The sequence below is a fragment of the Prionailurus bengalensis genome, chromosome B1, assembly GCF_016509475.1.
Source record: "Prionailurus bengalensis isolate Pbe53 chromosome B1, Fcat_Pben_1.1_paternal_pri, whole genome shotgun sequence".
Lineage (NCBI taxonomy): Eukaryota > Metazoa > Chordata > Mammalia > Carnivora > Felidae > Prionailurus > Prionailurus bengalensis.
The window spans coordinates 6,109,157-6,129,332 of NC_057344.1; the positions used below are offsets into that span (position 1 = coordinate 6,109,157).

General features: G+C 42.7%; 1 protein-coding gene across 3 annotated transcripts in view; it reads left to right on the forward strand.

The window, feature by feature from the left end:
* MCPH1 (microcephalin 1) overlaps window positions 1–20,176 on the forward strand; it is a 275,139-nt gene that overhangs the window by 17,246 nt on the left and 237,717 nt on the right. The window lies entirely within an intron of this gene.

Here is a 20,176-nt window from a genome sequence, read left to right on the forward strand (position 1 = left end):
TTATAGGCAGGGCTTCTAGTTTCTGAGCACCATCTTACATCAGTTCTGCTGTCTGCATAGTTCCTTTTATGGATGATGTTGATGGTGAGGGGGGAAGGGTTTGCCTTTTGTTTCTGTGGGATCCTTGAATATATTCCTCTTTGTTCCTTCACTGCGGTTTGTTCCAGGGTTACCACTCCTTCTCAATACAGTTGATTCTCCCCAGAATGAAGACTGTTCAGAGCCTGTCAGTTCTGGGCCTCTGCTGTAATGGGTGCTGTGAACCACTCCTGTTCTATATTTCAGCAGTTAGTGCCAACTTTCTCTTTTTCACAGTTATTGAAATTCACAGTTTCACAGGTATTTTACCTGTATTTTATCTGAATGCTCCAGGCCTCTCCACACTGTTTATGGAATTGTAAGCCCTTCCCCTGCTTTCTGCATCCACCGACTTGCAGCTATATTGGAACTTGGGTTGTTTTTCTACTGACAAGTTACTTGAAACTTTGATGAATAGTAGGTCAATGCTTTCCTTGCATTTGAAAACAAATGTTTTTTTTTATGGGAGATTGTGGAGGAAAGCTCACGATGAAGCAGCTCCCTCATCTTACACAGTCCATTAAAATGTCCTGTTGAGTGTATCTCAAAATAGACGTCGTGGATCTTTATCTTTACTGTTCCCCCTTAGTCCAGACAACCATCATCTTGCCTCATTACTGCAGAAGCCTGCTACTCATCTTCTTTGGTTTCACCTCTTGTACATTTGCAAATGCAACACTTCTAACACATAAATCAGTTTTATGCTTCTTGCTAAGGTAAAGTGGCTTAGAATTAAGTGCTTCCAAGCAGGATCAGTGCACTATGGTGTGTGGGCTGAATCAGCTCACCACCTTGTTTGTTTGCTATGGCCCTTTAACGTTAGTTTTTGCAGTTTTACGAGGTCGGAGAGAAAATAGAAGAGTATTTTCTGACACATAAAAATGACACAAAATCCAAATCTCAGTGTCTTGGAACACAGCATGCACACTTGACTGTGTATTATGAATGGCTGCTTTTGCACTACACCTGTGGAACTGAGTTGTAATACCGAGATTATATGGCCCACAAGACAAAAGTCCTCTATCTCAACTCCTTAATTCCTATCTGTGCCATTAAAACGTATTTTGTTTATTTGTCTGTTTTTTAAGTTTAATTAATTTATTTTTCATCATGATAAGGATACTCTTTAATCCCCATCACCTATTTCCCCCATCCCTTCACCCACCTCCCTTCTGGTAACCATCGGTTTGTTTTCTACAGTTACAACTCTATTTCTTGGTTTGTTTCTCTCTTTCTTCTCTCTCTCTTTTTCCCTTTGCTTGTTTGTTTTGTTTCTTAAATTCCAGATATGAGTGAAATCATATGGTATTTGTCTTTTTCTGACTGACTTATTTTGTTTAGCATTATACCCTCTAGTGCCATCCATGTTGTTGCACGTAAATAAATAAATAGAAGTGTATTTATTTATCTTGAGATAGAACCAGTGGGGAAGGGACAGAGAAATGGGGTGCAGAAGATCTGAGGTAGGCTCTGTGCTGACAGCATAAAGCCTGCATAAAGCAGGCTCAAACTCAAAACTGTGAGATCATGACCTGAGTCGAAGTCAGTCGCTTAACTGACTGAGCCACCCAAGTGCCCCATATTCTTTTTTTGGCTGAACAGTATTCCATCGTATATGTACCACATCTTCTTTATCCATTCATCTACTGAAGGACACTTGGGCTGCTTCCAGAGTTTGACTATTATAAATAATGCTACTATAAATATAGGGATGTCCCTTTGAATTAGTGTTTTTGTGTTTTTTTGGGTAAATAGCCAGGAATGTGACCCATTTTTCTGTTTGAGCTACCTGCCTACCTACCTAATCATGCATTTTGGTCTTTCCATTATGATGTAAACTCTGTAAGTACAGCCACCATGTTTGTCTTGTTCTAAGGTTGTATTTCCACTAAGTATCTGACACATTCTGGCTCATAGTAGGTGCTCAATAAGTATTTGTCCTATCAGCTAATGAACAAAGGAGGTTTTATTACATTAGCCTAGAGATATCAGAGAAAATTTCTTGGAGGAAGTGATGTGAGCTACCTGTTAGTTTGCATAGGAACATGGGGGAGGGGGAGGGTACAGAAAAATAGACCTTTCCTGAAAACCTGAGGTTAATGGATATGCTTGGGTAGAAATGTAAACTGACAGGTGTCCTTGTACTAAAAAGAGGCCTCTCACCTAGTCCTGAAAAGGGAATTCTCACAATTTCTTCTCCTAAGAGTCCTGCCATCTTGCTTTCATTGGTGGTCCGTTCCCTAATTCCCTCTTTGCTTTATCCCCCTCTCTTGTTTTTGCCCCCCCTGAGGGCTTCCTAAGGAGATCATGGAAACTCCAAAATTATTATTACCCAAGGACAACTTAAGCAAGTCCCTATTTATTTATTTATTTTTTTATTTATTTATTTTAGAGTGTGCGTGTGTGAGTGGGGGAAGGGGAGAGGAAGAGAGAAATCTCAAGCAGGCTTCATGCTCATTCAGGAGCCTGATACTGGGCTTAATCCTACAGCCCTGGGATCATGACCTAAGCCAAAATCAAGAGTTGGACACTCAGCTGACTGAGCCATCCAGGCACCCTTTATCAAGCCCCTTTAAAGTTAACTTAAACATAGGGTAGCGGAATGGATAAAAAAACAAGACCCATCTATTGCTGTCTACAAGCGACTCATTTGAGACCTAAGTATACTTGCAGATTGAAAGTGAGAGGATGGAGAACCTTCTGTCATGCTGATGGAAGGCCAAAGAAAATTGGAGTAGCCATAGTTATATCAGACAGACTAGATTTTAAAACAAAGACGGAGAAACACAACAAATGGACCATAGGGGAAGGGAAGGAAAAATAAGATAAAAACAGAAAGGGAGGCAAACCGTAAGAGACTCTTAAATACAGAGAACCATCTGAGGGCTCCTGGAGGGGAGATGGGTGGGGTGATGGATTAAATGGGTGATGGGTATTAAAGGCGGCACTTTCTGGGATGAGCATTTCATGTCGTATATAAGAGATGAATCACTGGATTCTGTTTCTGGAGCCAAGACTACACTGTATGTTAACTAACTTGAATTAAAAAAAAATTAAAAATGATTTTAATAAAAATAATACAAATGTTTGTATAAATTAAAATTTAAAGTATTGTTAATTCATTAAAAAAAAAAAGACTAACGAGATGAAGAAAGGCATTATATCATAATTAAGGGGGTTATCCATCAAGAAGATCTAACAATTGTGAATACTTATGCCCCCAGATAGAAGCACCGAAATATAAAAATCAATCACAAACCTAAAGAAACTCATTGATAATAATACCATAATAGTAGGAGACTATTATTAATACCCCACTTACAGCAATGGACAGATTATCAGAGCAGAAAATCAACAAGAAAACAATGGCTTTGAATGGCATACTGGATCAGATGGACTTAGCAGATATATTCAGAACATTTCATCCTAAAGCAGCAGAACACATAATCTTCTCGAGTACACATGGAACATTCTCCAGAATAGATCACATACTGGGTCAGAAATCAGCCCTCACTAGATACAAAAATATTGAGATCATACTATGTACATTTTCAGATCACAATGCTACTGTGAGATTTGAAATCAACTACAAGAAAACATTTGGAAAGCCCTCAGATACATGGAGGTTAAGAACATCTTACTAAAGAATGAATGGGCTAACCAGGAAATTAAAGAAGAAATACAAATATATGTGGAAGTAAACGAAAATGAAAACATGATTGTCCAAACCCTTTGGTATGCAGCAAAGGCAGTCCTAAAAGGGAAGTATATTGCAAGAAAAGTCCCAAACACACAACCTAACCTTACACTTAAAGGAGCAGCAAATAAAGCCGAAAGCCAGCAGAAGGGAAATAATAAAGACTAGAGCAGAAATAAACAATATAGAAATAAACAAAAAAACAGAACAGATCAATGAAACAAATCTGATTTTTTTTTTTAATTTTTTTTTTCAACGTTTTTTATTTATTTTTGGGACAGAGAGAGACAGAGCATGAACGGGAGAGGGGCAGAGAGAGAGGGAGACACAGAATCGGAAACAGGCTCCAGGCTCCGAGCCATCAGCCCAGAGCCTGACGCGGGGCTCGAACTCCCGGACCGCGAGATCGTGACCTGGCTGAAGTCGGCCGCTTAACCGACTGCGCCACCCAGACGCCCCCAAATCTGGTTTTTTAAAAGAATAAACAGTATTGATAAACTTCTAGCCACCAGACTTATCAAAAAGAAAAGAGAGAGGACCCAAGTAGATAAAATTGTGAATGAAACAGGAGAGATCATAACACCACAGAAATATAAACAATTGTAAGAAAATACAATGAAAAGTTATGTGCCAACCAGCTGGACAATCTGGAAGAAGTGGGCAGATTTCTGGACACATACACTACCAAAACTGAAATATGAAGAAACAAAATTTGAACAGGCCTATAACCAGCAAGGAGATTTCAATCAGTTATCAAAAATGTCCCAACAAACAAGAGTCCTTGGCCAGATGAGCTTCCCAGGGGGAATTCTACCAGACATTTAAAGCAGAGTTAATATCTCTCCTTCTCAAGCTGTTCCAAAAAAAATAGAAATGGAAGGAAGGCTTCCAAACTCATTCTATGAAGCCAGCATTACCTTGATTCTAAAACCAGACAAAGACCCCACTAAAAAGGAGAATTACAGGCCAATATCTCTGATAAGCCTGGATGCAAAAATTGTCAACGAGATACTGTACTAGCTAATTGAATTCAACAGTACATTAAAATAATTATTTACCACGATCAAATGGGATTTATTCGTGGGCTGCAGGGCTGGTTCAGTATTCACAAATTAATGTGATACATCACATTAATAGAAGAAAGGATAAGAACCATATGATCCTGTCAATGGGTGGAGAAAAAGCTTTTGAGAAAATATAGCATCCTTTCTTGATAAAAACTTCAAGAAATAGGGATAGAAGGAACATATCTTAACATTATAAAAGCCATATATGAAGGCCTACAGCTAATATCCTCACTAGGAAAAAACAGAGCTTTCTGCCAAAGGTCAGGAACACAGCAGTGATGTTCACTCTCACCACTGTTGTTCAACATAGTACTGGAAGTCTTAACCTCAGCAATCAGACAACAAAAAGAAATAAAAGGCATACAAATTGGCAAAGAAGTCAAACTTTCACTCTTCTCACATGACATGATGCTGTACATGGAAAACCTAAAAGACTGCACCAAAAAACTGCTGTAGCTGTTATATGAATTCAGCAAAGCTGCAGGATATAAAATAAATGTACAGAAATTGGTTGCATTTCTATACACCAATAATGAAGCAGCAGAAAGAGAAATCAAGGAATTGATCCCAGTTACAACTGCACCAAAAACCTTAAGATACTTTGGAATAAACTTAAAGAGGTAAAAGATCTGTTTGCTGAAAACTATAGAAAGCTTAGGAAAGAAATTGAAGAAGACACAGAATGGAAAAATACACTATGCTCATGGATTGGAAGAACACACATTGTTAAAATGTCTATACTGTACATTCAATGCAATCCCTATCAAAATATCAACACCATTCTTCACAGAACTAGACAAACAATCCTAAAATTAGTGTAGAACCAGAAAGACCCTGAATAGCCAAAGTAATGTTGATAAAGCAAAGCTGGAGGCATCACAATTCTAAGCTGTATTACAAAGCTTTAATCATCAAGACAGTATGATACTGGCACAAAACCAGACACAAAGATCAATGGAACAGAATAGAGAACCCAAAAATGGACCCACAAACGTGTATAGCCAACTAATCTTCGACAAAGCAGGAAAGTATCCAATGGAAAAAAGTCTCTTCAGTAAATGGTGCTGGGAAGACTGGACAACAACATGCAGAAGAATGAAACAGGACCACTTTGTTACACCATAGACAAAAATAAATTCAAAATGGTTAAAAGACCTAATGTGACACTGGAAACCATCAAAGTCCTAGAGGAGAAAATAGGCAACAATCTCTTTGACCTCAGCCACAGAAATTTCTTACTAGACATGTCTCAGGAAGCAAGGGAAACAAAAATGAACTATTGGGACCTCATCAAGATGAAGAGCTTCTGTACAGCAAAGGAAACAATCAACAAAACTAAAAGGCAGTGAACAGGAGAAGATACTTGCAAGTGACATATTGAATAAAGGGTTAGTATTCAAAATCTATAAAGAACTTACCAAACTCAACACCCAAAAAACAAACAGTCCATTGAAGAACCGGGCAAAGGACATGAAAGAATAGCCACTTTTCCAGAGAAGACATCCAGATGGCTAACAGACACACAAAAAGATGCTCAACATCACTCATCAGGGAAATACAGTCAAAACTACAATGAGATACCACCTCATACTTGTCCAAAAGCTCAAAATTAGCAACTCAGGCAACAGCAGTTGTTGGCAAGGATGTGGAGAAAGGGGAACCCTTCTGCCCTGTTGGTGGGAATGCAAACTGGTCCACTCTGGAAAACAGTAAGGAAGTGCCTAAAAAATCAAATAGAATTCTCCTAAAACCCAGTAATTGAACTACTAGGTATTTATCCAGAGGATACAGTGATGCTGATTCAAAGGGGCACATGCACCCCGATGTTCATAGCAGTGCTATTGACAATGGCCAAATTATGGAAAGAGTCCAAATGTCCATGGACTGATGAATGGATAAAGTAGATGAGGTGTATATATATAATGGAATACTACTCAGTGATCAAAAAGAGTGAAATCTTGCCATTTGCAACAATGTGGTTGGATCTAGAGTGTATCATGCTAAGTGAAATTAGTCTGAGAAAGATAAATATATGATTTCACTCATATGTGGAATTTAAGAAACAGAACAGATGAACGTAGAGGAAAAGAAGGAAAAATAATATAAAAACAAAGAGGGAAGCAAACCATAAGAGACTCTTAAATATAGAGAACAAACTGAGGGTTGCTGGAGGGGAACGTGGGTAGGGAATGGGCAAGATAGATGATGGACATTACAGAGGGCAGTTGTTGGGATGAGCATGGGATTTTATATATAAGTGATGAATCACTGTGTTCTGCTCCTGAAACCAGTACTACACTGTATGTTAACTAACTTGAATTTAAATAAATAAAAAATTGGGGCACCTGGGTGTCTCGGTTGAGTGTCCGACTCTTGATTTCAGTTTAGGTCGTGATCTCACAGTTGAAGCCCTATATCAGGCTTACTGCTGTCACCACAGAGCCGGCTTCACATCCTCTGCCACCCTTTCTCTTCCCCTCCCCTGCTTGTGCTCTCTCAAAAATAAACATTGAAAAACGAATAGATAATAATAATATTAAAAATTAGATTTTAGTTATATAGAATTACTCATTTTTGTATTTCCTCATGCTCTCTTGAAAATAAATTTTCTTTTAAATTAAACGTATTTATATTAAAATGGGTGTATGTTTTTATTTCTTTATTTTTTTAAAAAATTTATTTATGTTGAGAGGGAGACTGTGCCAGCGGGGGAGGGGGAAAGAGAGAGAACCCCGAGCAGGCTCTGTGCTGTGCACAGAGCCTGACACACGGCTCGAACTCATGAACTGAGAGATCATGACCAGAGCTGAAGTCAAGAGGTGGACGCTCAACCAAGTCACCCAGGCTCCCCTTAAATGGGTATGTAGTTTTAAAGTGAAAAGTCCCCCCTAATCCACCTCTTGCCTTATCTTCTCTCCCCTCAGTTGTGGGGAGACCTACCACTGAGAATTTAGAGTATGTACTTTGAGACATTTTACTAAACCTACTGAAAATGCATACATAAACACTTACATGTTCATGTTTATATGTGTGTCCATGGAAATATGTAGGTTTTGTTTTTTTTTTAACGGAATGCACATAAACTTTTTTAGTTAACATATCAGAGAACAGTTTTCCGTGTTTGTACTTAGCAATAGATCTCATTTCTTAAAAACATATACAGTCTTCTATAAGAGATAGGAAGTGATTTATGTAATTGATCTCAGTGAGTTTGAAGTTTTCCATTTCTTTTTCTTTCCAATCCAGAAATAATACAACACTCAATGTCTTTGTGTACATTACTTACAGATGTTTATGTTTTTCTGTAGGTTTAAATTCCACAGGTGGGCTTTTGAGTTCAGAGTGCCTGTATACTTAAATTTATAATAAATGCTGTCATACTTTCCAGAAAGAATGTGCTAAATTCTCTTCTTTCTAGCAGTGTAAAACAACACTTGTTTCCCATAACTGTTACTCAAACTGTGAGTTATCAGTCTTTTTAATGTTTTCTACTTCGTTGGTGAAAAAATAAAATTCATTTCATTTGAATTTCCTTGATTTTTAGTGAACTTGACCTTTGTTCACCAGAACTTAGAGGTAACAGCGAAACTGACCTGTATTTAAATGTCATGTTTATTCTGCTTTTGCTGTCTATCTAGGCTGTTGCTCATGGTTTCCACTGAAAATGTGAACATTGAATACACAAGGTCACTAGGTGTCACTAGAATCCCATTTAGTTGGGCTGTTTCTGGGCATATTTTTTTCTAAGAGCAGGCAACTGTGTAACGGCCTCAGATAAAATTCTGATAGTTCCTTTGGATACTAGACACTTTTAGTGAAGAAAGAAGAAATAAAGGCAAAAGCCATAAAGGTCAACTTGGCTGTCACCTCTCAGTTCTGTTGAGGAAAGTTGATCTAACAGATAAGTTGGAAATGCAGTTAGTAGGCATTTGTTTTTGCCTACTTGAGAGTAGGTCATTGCCCAGATGCCCCTGCATTTAGTGTGTCCTACACACTAACGTATTTTCTTGCATGACCCCAACTCTGCCATTCACTTTAGAAAGTTAACACTAAAACACTCCCCACCATTGGACTCTGAGTCCATCCTGGTCTCACCAGCTGTTGAAGTTGTGCACTTTACAACAGATGGCTCCCAGCTCCCTGCATCTAGTCAACATGTCTCCTCATCCTCTTCCTCGCTCGAGCTCTTCCTTGGTCTTTCTTTGGCTGTCATGCTTTTGATATTGCAAAGATTGTAAGTAGTGATGTGTGGTGTCTCAGTCTGGGATTACCTGATGTTTCCTGATGAGGTTCTCTGAGTGCTGCGTCTTCTGCGGGAATACCCTAGAAGTGATGATGGGTTCTTCTTAGTGCACCCTCTCAGTGTGTTGGCGATGCTGGTGGTGTTCACTTTGGTGCCTGCCAGGCCTCTGCACTGCGAGTCAACGTGCACCCCCTCCTTGCATTTAGTGTGGCTTTTAAGGGGAGGTACTTCAACTACGTCAGTAACTGTCCCTCATCACACTCTGTGTGTGTGTCTCCACACTTTATTCATGGGGTTGTAATCCATTACTATCATTGTTTAAACCTTTTAAGACTTCATTTGTCTTTGATTGGCCAGGGTAGCCTGTCCAACTTGACTTCTATGTTATTTTACCCATCATCCTGTAAACACCTCTTTTCTTTTGGGCACAACAATTTAATCCAAGATCTGCCTGTACTATCTCTTTCCCAGCTCTGGATTCAGCTTTCTCTTTAGGGATCCCTGGTTCCTTTCAGTGGAAACGACATTTTGAGCCCATAATCTGGTGCCATCCGGTATTGCTGCTCCCGTGCCCTCTTGGGGACAGAGTTAGCGACACGTGTGTATGTTCACCCATGTGTTTCGAACTCCATTCCCACTGGTACCTGCAACATCAGTTCCAAACCAGGGGGTTCATTCCAGTCCTCATTTTCTTCTCCCCAGTGTTTGTGGCTCGCTCTCCAGACTGGGGGAAAGAGGATTCCTGTTATCCTAACAGGGCAGTTAATCAGATGTGTAGATGACTACTCTTCTCCAGGGCTGTGCCTTCCCTGCACAGATCGCCTCCTCTGCTCAGGCTTGGATCCCCCTTTGCACTGGGCCCCTTCTCTGCACAGATGTCCCTTTATCCCAAGTCGCCCCCACGCGTGGGAACCCTCTACTACATCTGTTTAAATTTTGACACCACTCCCTGTGCCTCGCCCCCTCCCCCACATGTGGATGTCTTCCTCCCCCCACTTGAGCTCCAGCACCCCATGCTAGGCCATGCCCCACGTGAGGGGCTCTGGGAAGCCCTCCAATGCATAAGTGCTCCCCATCCATCCACACAAACCTTGCCCCACCTGTGTGGCTCAAGGACAGAATTGTCAGGTGGGAGGGAAGGCAGGAAGGGCAGATTTCTTCCCTACTCTTACACTGAGGGTATATGTGGAGGGATTGCTGGAGTGGTGGGAACAGCTCTCAGAGTTCAAAATTACCCTGAAACTTTTAGTTTCTTAAGCCTATTCCTGTGATGAAAAGCTGGGTGTTAGTAAGACAGGTATTTTTAAAAACCTGCCTATTAGGTTTTTCTTTTGTAGCAAACTTTCAGTCTTCCTGTGTTGACTAAAAACAAAGCAAAGCAGGGCACTTGGGTGGCTGAGTCCGTTAAGTGTCAACTTTTGGTCTCCACTCATGTCATGATCTCACAGTTCGTGAGTTTGAGCCCCGATGTCGGGCTCTGTGCTGATGGTGTGGATCCTGCTTGGGATTCTCTCTTTCCCTCTCTGTTCCTTGTATTCTCTCTCTCTCTCTCTCTCTCTCTCTCTCTCTCTCTCTCTCTCTCTCTCTAACTCTTTCTCCTCTCTCTCCTCTCTTAATATTAAAAACAAAAAGGAAAGCCACATCCAAATTATCTACTGTTACCAAAGTAAAAGACATTTTTCCTATCTCAGACGGCATAGGTTTACTGAGAAGATAGACCTAATAATATGCATGAATCACTTAGTAAATGATACCAGAATAAAGGGTTTCTTGTAGGTTTAGAGTAGCCGTTCTCACATCATGGCCCAGGGACTTCTGGGGTCCCCACACCCTGTAAGGGGTCAGCAGGGTTGAAATTTTTACAATACTGATAAGACGTTATTTGGCTTTTTCTCTTTCATTTTCTCAGGCGGGCACAGTATTGTGGGGCCATGTGGCTTACACAGTATGTGAAGTGCTGAAACGTGTGAAAATCCAGCCTTTCGTTGACATTTGCAAAAATGTACAGCCATGCCACTTTTCTCCCTTTTTTTCTGTTTTGGAAAATACTTTTCATAAAAGCTCCTATTTGTGTTAACATGTATTGAGTTTTATTGTTGTTGTTTTTAAATGAATTAGCAAGTATGTATTTTAAGAACTACTCAGTTCTAATAAACATCCACGAGTGTAAATCACATAAAAAGCTTTATGAGGTCCTTCAGTTTTCTAAGAATGAAAGAAATTTTGAGTCCAGAATACTGCTTTACAGTTCAGTTTGTGTCTTTTTTCCTTTCTTTCTCTCTCTCTCCTTTTTTTAAAAGTTTATTTTTATTTATTTTGAGAGAGAGAATCCCAACCAAGCAGTCTCCTTGCTGTCAGCTCAGAGCCTGACGCGGGGCTCAAACTCAGGGACTGTGAGATCACGACCTGAGCCGAGATCAGGGAGTTGGATGCTCCACGGACTGAGCCACCCCAGCGCCCCTGTGTCCGCATCTCGGACTGTATCAGTCCCACTGTTTCTGGGGGGTCTTGTTCTGTGCCCGGTGAAACCATGCTCACATACTACTTCCTCACTCCACCTGAGGGAGGTCCTTCCAGTTGTCTTGTTGTGTTTCACCGTTGAAAGGGATTCTTCTCCCACAGAAGGTCAGATACTTTTCCATTGCCCTGGCTTTTGAAGAGGTTGTGAAGGCACCGTGGATCTGGGGTTCTTAGGTAAGCAACAGAGTGGGATAGGTTTTCTGCAGTGAATGAATCTGAGTAGCATCTGCTTCTCAAGGGCGCTTTTCGTGTCTGCTCTTGACATGTAGTGTGAATGGGCATTGAAGTTGCCAAGCAGGTTTGCAATTTAAAATGTCTGGGGAAAATGCCATTTCAGTCTCAGACATTGTCTTTGTTGTCATGGGTCTCCCCTCTGGGTCTGTGCAGCATCTGGCATAGTTGGGAGATGAAGGGGCAGAGCATCCCTCCCCAATTGTCTAGTACAGCTGGCCCTTGAACAGCATGGATGTAAGCTGTACAGGTCCGCTTATGTGTGGTTTTTTTCCTAATACAGCACAATATTGTAAGTATTTTCTTAGGATTTTCTTAAATTTTCTTTTCTCTAGTGTTCTTTATCAAAAGAATACAGTATATGATACCTATAACGTACAAAATGTGTGTTATTGACTCTATGTTATTGGTAAGCCTTTGGTCAACAGCGGCTTTTAGTAGTTAACTTTTGGCGAGTTAGAAGTTATCTGTGGATTTTTGACTGCATGGTGGGGGTGATCAGTTGTTCAGGGGTCAACGGTGTGTCTGAACTTTAACACCAGCCAGGCTACTGTGGGTTTAAAGTTTTATTTTAGTCTTGCCAGAAGTATTGATGGTAGACCAAAGCGTTATGTACTAGGATTTGATAAACTATTAAGGAGGCTGTTCAAACCAGTAATATAAATTGGGTCTGTTTTGGGGCACCTGCGTGACTCAGTCGGTTAAGCGGCCGACTTCGGCTCAGGTCATGATCTCGCGATCCATGAGTTCGAGTCTGTGTCGGGCTCTGTGCTGACCGCTCAGAGCCTGGAGCCTGTTTCAGATTCTGTGTCTCCCTCTCTCTGACCCTCTCCTGTTCACGCTCTGTCTCTCCCTGTCTCAAAAGTAAATAAAACGTTAAAAAAATAAAAAAATAAATTGGGTCTGTTTTTATCTCCCAGGGGTTTGTATTCCCCTCCATGTAACCCGATAAGATTCAGGATGGAGTCGGTCAGCCTTTTGTCGGCGATTCCAAAGGCCCTGTGGTTGGGCTGGGACTTCTGGTGGAGGAGCCTCAGGGCCTCAGCTGGGGGTCAGCTTGGGTCGGACTGAGTGGGTGAGGGGGGGTTGTACAGGAGTCCCCAGTCTCAGGTGTGTTTTTAGAAGAAGTACCTGATGGAAGGTGGTGATCAGGAGATTTACTCCCTGTCTGGGTACTGTTTGAAAAGTCTTCACAACCCCCCTGCCCCCCCAATACACACACCCGGCACATACACCCTCTCATTTTAAGATTGCTGAATAGGGGGGAACGTAACAATGTGGTTACGGAACAGGCCAGGTGGGCCAGGCCTTGGTGCCTTAGGCTTGTGGAGGGTGTGTGTGTGTGTGTGTGTGTGTGTGTGTGTGTGTGTGTGTGTTGGGGTGGGGGGAAGAGGGAGGGATTAGCAGCAACAGACCAGTCGCTTCTGGGGGGGCCCTTGTGTTCCTTTCTCAGGTGCTCCTGTGTCCTTCACACACCCTTCCCTCGCACGCGCTTATCAAACTTCTCTCCTTTCCCGATGGTCCTGTTCCCATACTCCGAATGCTCGCCAAGGAGAGGGTGGTGTTCTGAGAGGCACAGGCAGGGCTAGTGGGGAGTGCGGATCCAGCCCTGGATTCGTGCTGGCTGCTGGGTCCTGGTGTCCTCCTGTGACCTGTAAACCTGAACCTGCCGGCACGATAGGCGCTTGCTCTCACCCCCCACTTAACAGGTGCTGTCCCCTCCTGTCGCTGGTCCCCTGGTGCTCTGCCCTGTGTCCTGGGGGAGAGGGTGGGGTTCATGACTTGAGCTCTCCTGGGATTGGGTGCTCGAGGCTGGAACCTTCACACAGCTGCCATTTGTTGTTATCTCCCCTCGGTGCCCACGGTCCTGGGTCCTAGGTAGTGGGCCAACAGGCCTCTGCTGACTGGATTTAGGAGATACGGCGGGAATGAGTGTGGGTGTGGCATAAACCCTGGAGTTGACCCAGCTGCGGTAGAGGGTTTGTGCTGAGGATGGGGCAGGAGGGGCGTCCCAGGCTGGCTTGCAGGGAAGTGTCGCCATTCCTGAGCCCTCGAGGGGAACGCGTTCGTTATGGTGGCGCCCAGGCAGGGCTTCCCGGACAGGAAGGACGACACCTGGCTGCTTTGTTCCCTGTTGGCTCTGAGGTAGCAGCAAGTAGAAAACAAAGATCAAAAAGGTTGGTTCTGCTTTTAAGGGCGTCTCTTGAGACACTTTTCTGCTTGACCACTAGGTGGGGGCATAGTGTCATGTTACACTTGTGAAGAGAAGCGTATCCAACCAGAGAGCTTTTTTTTTGTTTATTCAGTAGATTTTGATTGAGTGCCTGATAAACACGGGTTTTAATGTAGTGGCTTCAGTATTTTACTAAGCACGTGAACACACAAGTTGTTTGCACGCATAGAATGACATCACCAGGATTACGGGCCACCTGTTTCTTTGTTGTGAAAGGTTGTATATAAACCCAGGTAGACGCAGGACATGTACCTCTGCAGCTTTCCACCTTGCATGATGGATAAATTGTCGAGACACTTACTCCCAGTAAGGACAGAACATACCTTCTACAGCTACACCCCCTGGGTCAGGCACACGTTTTACCCAGTTGAGTCAAGCCTTTCCCCAAACTACTCACTAGTAGAGGATACTTCCTAGTTCTGTAAACTTGGGCAAAAGATCTTCGGTGAGCCTCAGCTCCCTCAGTTGTACAATGGGAGAAAATGATAGGCCGGTACTTGTGCACCAGGAATGGTGAGAGGTTCTTGGAAGCTGGCTGAGCTTGCCGACGTCGATTATAACGTAAGTCTCATGTATGTGATGAGGCAGTTACCCTGATTCTTCTCCTACAGGTCTTCGGTCAGGATGCCTCCTGACCACCCCCTTAGGCTGTTTGGTTGCTTATAACAGTGGGAAGTAGGTGACCTTTCACTTGAGTAAGAAGAAGCCGGGAAGCCCTGCTCAGGGTAAAAATAGTTACGAAAGGACGTTTTTAGAAAAGAAAGAGGCATTCCTAGGAAATCGTTCTTCTCTTTGTCCTTGATGCCTGTTCCTCATTTCTTTATGACACCCGTTATTCTGCCCCGTTCACTGTAGGCTTTCTACAGCCTTTCTATGGGTGTTAATTTGCTTTTTAAAAAGTCAACCTTATAAACGTGTAATTTACATAAAATGAAGTGTACCCATTTCAAGTATCCAGTTCACTGAGTTTTGACAAATCAATGCACCCATGTTAGCCTCACGACCACAGTCAACATATGGTGAACACTTTCATCACCCTTGGAAGTTTCCCTGTGTCCTTTTGCCACCACCTTCCCCTCCCCAGGCCCCCTTGTGCCCTTTACACTGTTGCACCGCACGGCAACCACATACCCGGTTCCTGGCACCTACGCCAACTTTGCTTGTTCCAGGGTCTCCTGTAAAGGAAACCTTCTAGTATGTGTTATTTTCCACCTGGCTGCTTTTGTTCAACACGATGAGTTTAAAGTTTATCCTTGTTGCCGTGTCCATCAATATTTTGATTTTTTTTATAGCTGAATAGTTTTCTATTGTGTGGATATACCATAGTTTGGTTGTTCACTTTTAAGGGACATTTGGGTAGTTTTCTGTTTTGGGTTATTGTAAGTAAAGTTGCTATGAATAATCACGTTTGTGTCCTTGTCCTTATGTATTTTCATCACTCTTGGGCCATTACCCAAACTGTTTTCCAAGGTGCTTGTATCATTTTACATTTCTACCAGCAGTGCATGAATATTCCATTGGCTCCACATTTTTACCAACACTTGGAATTTATCAGTCTTTAAATTTAGCCATTCGAGTGGATATGCAGTGGTATCTCATGTGTTTATTTTTTGTAGCAGTTTTTGGGATAGAACTCACCCATCAAAAGTGTACAATTCAGGTTTTGTTTTTGTTTTTTAAGTAAACTCTACATAGACCCAGCATGGAGCTCGAACTCATGACCTTGAGATCTAGAGTCACATGCTCTACCAACTGAGCCAGCCTGGTGCAATTGAGCATTCTTAAATATAGTCACAGAGTTTTTCAGCCAGCGCCATCAATTTAAAACATTCTCATCACCTTAGAATGCAGCCTTGTACCTTTACACCACCCTCTGTATCCCCCAAACCAGAGCAACTCCTAATCTACCTTCTGTGTCCACAGTGTTGCGTCTTCTGAACGTGTCATGTAAATGGAGTAATACAATATGTGGTCTTTGTGCCTGGCTGCTTTCTGTTAACATAAGGTTTTCAGGATTTATCCATGTTGTAGCACGTATCAGAATCTGACTTCTTATTAAAAAAACAGTGTTCCATTGTATGGATATATCACATATATTCATATTGTTATGATTTGTAAGTATTTTCTCCCATTCTGTTGGCTGTTTTTATACGTCCTTTACAGTTTCCTTTGAAGCAAAAGGTTCTAATTTTTCTGAGTTCTACTTTTTGTTTCTTGTGCTTTTGATGTCATTTAAGAAACTTGCCAAATCCAAGATCAGGAACATTTAGTCTTAAATATTTTCTTCTGAGAATTTTATAGTTTTAGCTCTGACATTTAGGCCTTGGATCCATTTTGAGCTGGTTTCTGTGTGTGGTGTGAGGTAGGGGTCTGATTTCTTCCTTTTTTGTTAGGGTATCTTGTCCCAGCACTATTTGTTGAAAAGAGGATTCTTTCCCATTGACTTAATGTTGGCATTCTTGTCAAAAATCAGTTAACCATACATTTGAGGATCCCCTATGGTTTTAGCATGTATTTTCCTCATGACTAATACCAATTGATTGTAAGAACACATGCTTAGTGACTATTTGGTTTAAATTAAAAATGGTTGCCCATTTTTAAAAACTGGGTTTCTGTCTTCTTAACATTGAGTTGCAGGCAATTTTTGTACATTGTTCATAACGATTTTTTTTGTCAGATACACGTACTGTAAATACATGATCTCAGTCTGACTTTTTATTTTTTTGCATGTGTCTTTCAGAGCACATCAGTATTTTACTTTGTTGAAGTGTGTTTTCTTATTTTCTTTTATCCTTTGTGTTTTTGATATTCCCTCTGAAGGTCTTTGCTTACTTCAAAATCGTGAATTTTTTTCTCCCATTTTCTTCTAGGAGCTTGTAGTTTTGGCCTTCATATTTCTGTGATCTACAGTGTGCACGTGTGTATGTGTGGTGTAAGATAAGGAGATCAAAAGTGTTTCACAAGAGTGTTTCTTTCTATAGTGATGACATTTACTCCTTCAGAAGGTATCTTTTGAGTACTCAGTCTATACCAGGCATGGGGGTATGTTGTCACTAGACAGGCATAGTCACTCTCTCCATGAAAGAAACAGGTTTTGTACGCGCAAGGTGTGGTGCGTCCTCGGAAGGCTCCTCGAGGGGCTTCGCAGCAGAGCCCGTTTGCAGTTGGTCACCCTACTTAGCGGCTGGAGTTGGTGGACCTTTGAGCTGAGGCGGAGAAGGCGCAGAGGAGCTAGATGCTTGGAGACTTGGGGGACCAGCTTTCTGAGGAACAGAAGGTCGCGGCCTGAGGCAGAAGAATGCCGGTGTGTTTGAGGGTCTCAGGGCGTCAGTGGTTGGGATCTATGAGGAGAGGGAGCTCGGGACAGGGATGTGATCCTGCAGGACCGCGGAAAGGGGTTCGAGTTTTACGCAGTCTCAGTCTTTACTCATTATGCCCTCTAAGTGTCACGCGTCCGTCCTGGGGAAGTTCTCGCGGGGGAAGCACAGCACCTGAGTTTAAAACGGTGCGGAGCTGACCATGTCGTCATCTCTTCACTACTTCCTCGCTTCATTTCTGTCTTGCTTGAGGTGCCATTTTTTCCCCTGTTGTGCCAGCCGGATCCGTTTGAATCAGAACGCCTAGTTTCCTGTTCCCATCCTGTTATGGAGAGGGAGCCCCTCACACACAGGAAAGAGAAAAGCCAGCTATTATTGCAAGGCTTGTGGTGACACACTGGTCCCTTTTTAGCCCTCCCCCGGTTCCTGTGCCCCGGGGTAGCGCCCCTCCGCGTGTGCGTCTTGCCACAGCTCTGCCGGGCCTCCACGTTCCCAGCTACTGTGTCTCCATTGCTGCCGTGACGTCTGGCTTTTGACACTGTGTAGACTTTCTAGTGTGGAAGTGCAAATACAGCTTTCCCCGTGGCCACCTTCTGGGGGACCCCACTCCACATACACACACCCACCCTTTGCACGCACGCGTGTGCGCGCGCGCGCGCACACACACACACACACACACACACACACACTGCTTCTCCTCGCCTGATTCCGTAAAGTCAGCAGTTGGTGACTTAGCCGTTTTACTTTATATAATTAGAGCTGTGAAAGGTGTTTTTAGCTGAATCTGAAAGCGTACACAAACACATTTCCTTTTGTGTGAAACTTGGTCCTTAACCTGAGCTCAGCCTGGCGTCCTTGAGTCCAGTGCGTCTGTGGTCCGGGTCATCGGAAAACTGAACCTGTCACCTGCTTTGGTGGCCCTGACTGTGGGCATGTCAGACCTCCCCCCGCCTCCGAGTCCTTGAGGTATGAGGAGAGGAGTCCAGTCCCTTGTGGTTTCACAAGCTTCCTTGTTCAGCTTCTGTACTCGGCTTTCGTTCCCTGTATTGGCTTTTCAGTTGCCCAGATGTCTCTCATCTACTCTTTGTTTCTGTTGGTCTGTGTCGTTTTGTTTTCCTTTACCCTTATTTGACGGAGGTTATGGGAGCAGGAGAGAAAAATGTATGTGCTCAGTCCATCAGTTTTAACAAGAGCTCAAGAACATCCCATTTTTATCCCTAAATATTGCCCATTCAGATCTGCACCCAGTCCCGCATCTTTGGTGAAACCAGTAGCATCTCCTACCCCCATAGTCCCTGACTGGTCTCCTTGCCCTCAAAGTCCCCGTCCTGGAACTCACCCTGCAGAGTGGCCTGTCAGAGTCCCCCACCTGTCTAGCACCCTGGGGCCCACAGCTCGAGGGCCGTCCGAGCTCGGGAGGTTAGCAAATGAGGCCATTGGGGTGACCTGTGTGAACTCCTTGTCACTGGCATCGTCACTGCAGTCACACCCAGTGGTGTGTGTTTTCCCAGAATTGTCACACTGCTGTTCACTTTGTCACACTTCTTCTGCCTGTGCTGTCCTTCCCGACGGAAGATCTGCGTCCTCCCCAATGCACTTCCTCATCAGAATTACCCGCCTGTCTGGGGGTCGCCTCCCACCTGAAGCTTCTGACTGCTGTGTATCACAGCATCACGGGTGCTCCCTCTGGCTTCTGCTCTACCTGTTGTTGTGCTCAGAGTACTGTTTTTGTGCCGCATTCTGTGTTGTGTGCTTTTTGCAAACTTCTTTCGTGCCTGGCTTAATAAAAAGACAATTGCATTCCAAATCTGCCTCTGCGTTTACTGTATCGGGATCACAGGTGTCACTTGGCTTTAACCCCGTCGTGTGCTAGTGAGAGAGTGAGAAGTGAAAAAGGCAAATGAGGTCTTGTGCTAAAAGTAGTTTTGACCTCACATGCCCTCAGAAGTGTCTTGGGGACGACCCTAGAGGTCTTCTGACCACCCTTTGAGATTCCTTAAGTCTAGTGATAAATACTCTTGTCAGTGTGGTGCGTAATCTTCCAGACTGCTTACGATGAGAAATACTTTACCATATTATATACAGTATACAGTCCCATATGTCCCTGCTGAAGTTGTGTTTTTGTTCTTAATCTATTTTAGAGAGCTTTCTATATGAATATGGATATATTTGCCCTATTCTTTTTTCTTTTTGCATTGTATTTTAATTATATTTTCATCTGTCATTTGCATACAGATGTTGAACAGTGACAATCTAATGAAATATGGTCAGAGTTGGGTTCAGGGGCCATACTTTTAAAAAGACTGAAACAACAGGTGAAATTATTCTGTTAACATAGGAGTGATCAAAGGCTTTTGATTGGGTTGTGGGGAGATGAGCAAAATGTTATATGCTTCATCTTTCAGTATTAATAATATAAATGAATGGGAAGAGTAGAAAGTATATGTAAGGAGATCATTTAGAAAATTATTGTAATTGTTTAGATTTGAGCACCTGAATGCTTAGAAGTAGGTAATGGTCTGAGGATTCCCAAGACAGGGAGGGAGGTGAAGGGCTGCAGAGCGAGAACAACGGAATCGCAGGTTGTGGGGCAGACAGGTCTGGGGGGTGGGGCACAGCCTGGAGTAGCTGTCATCGGCCCACCCTGCTCTCCGGGTGAAACACACAAGACAGAGAACCCAGTTTTGGGGCCAAGATAAACTTGCCAGCCTCGTTTCTTTAGGAACCTTCTATCTCTACATTACTCATTTTTTGTCCTGTTTACTTTCATATTATTCCTTTAGTAACATG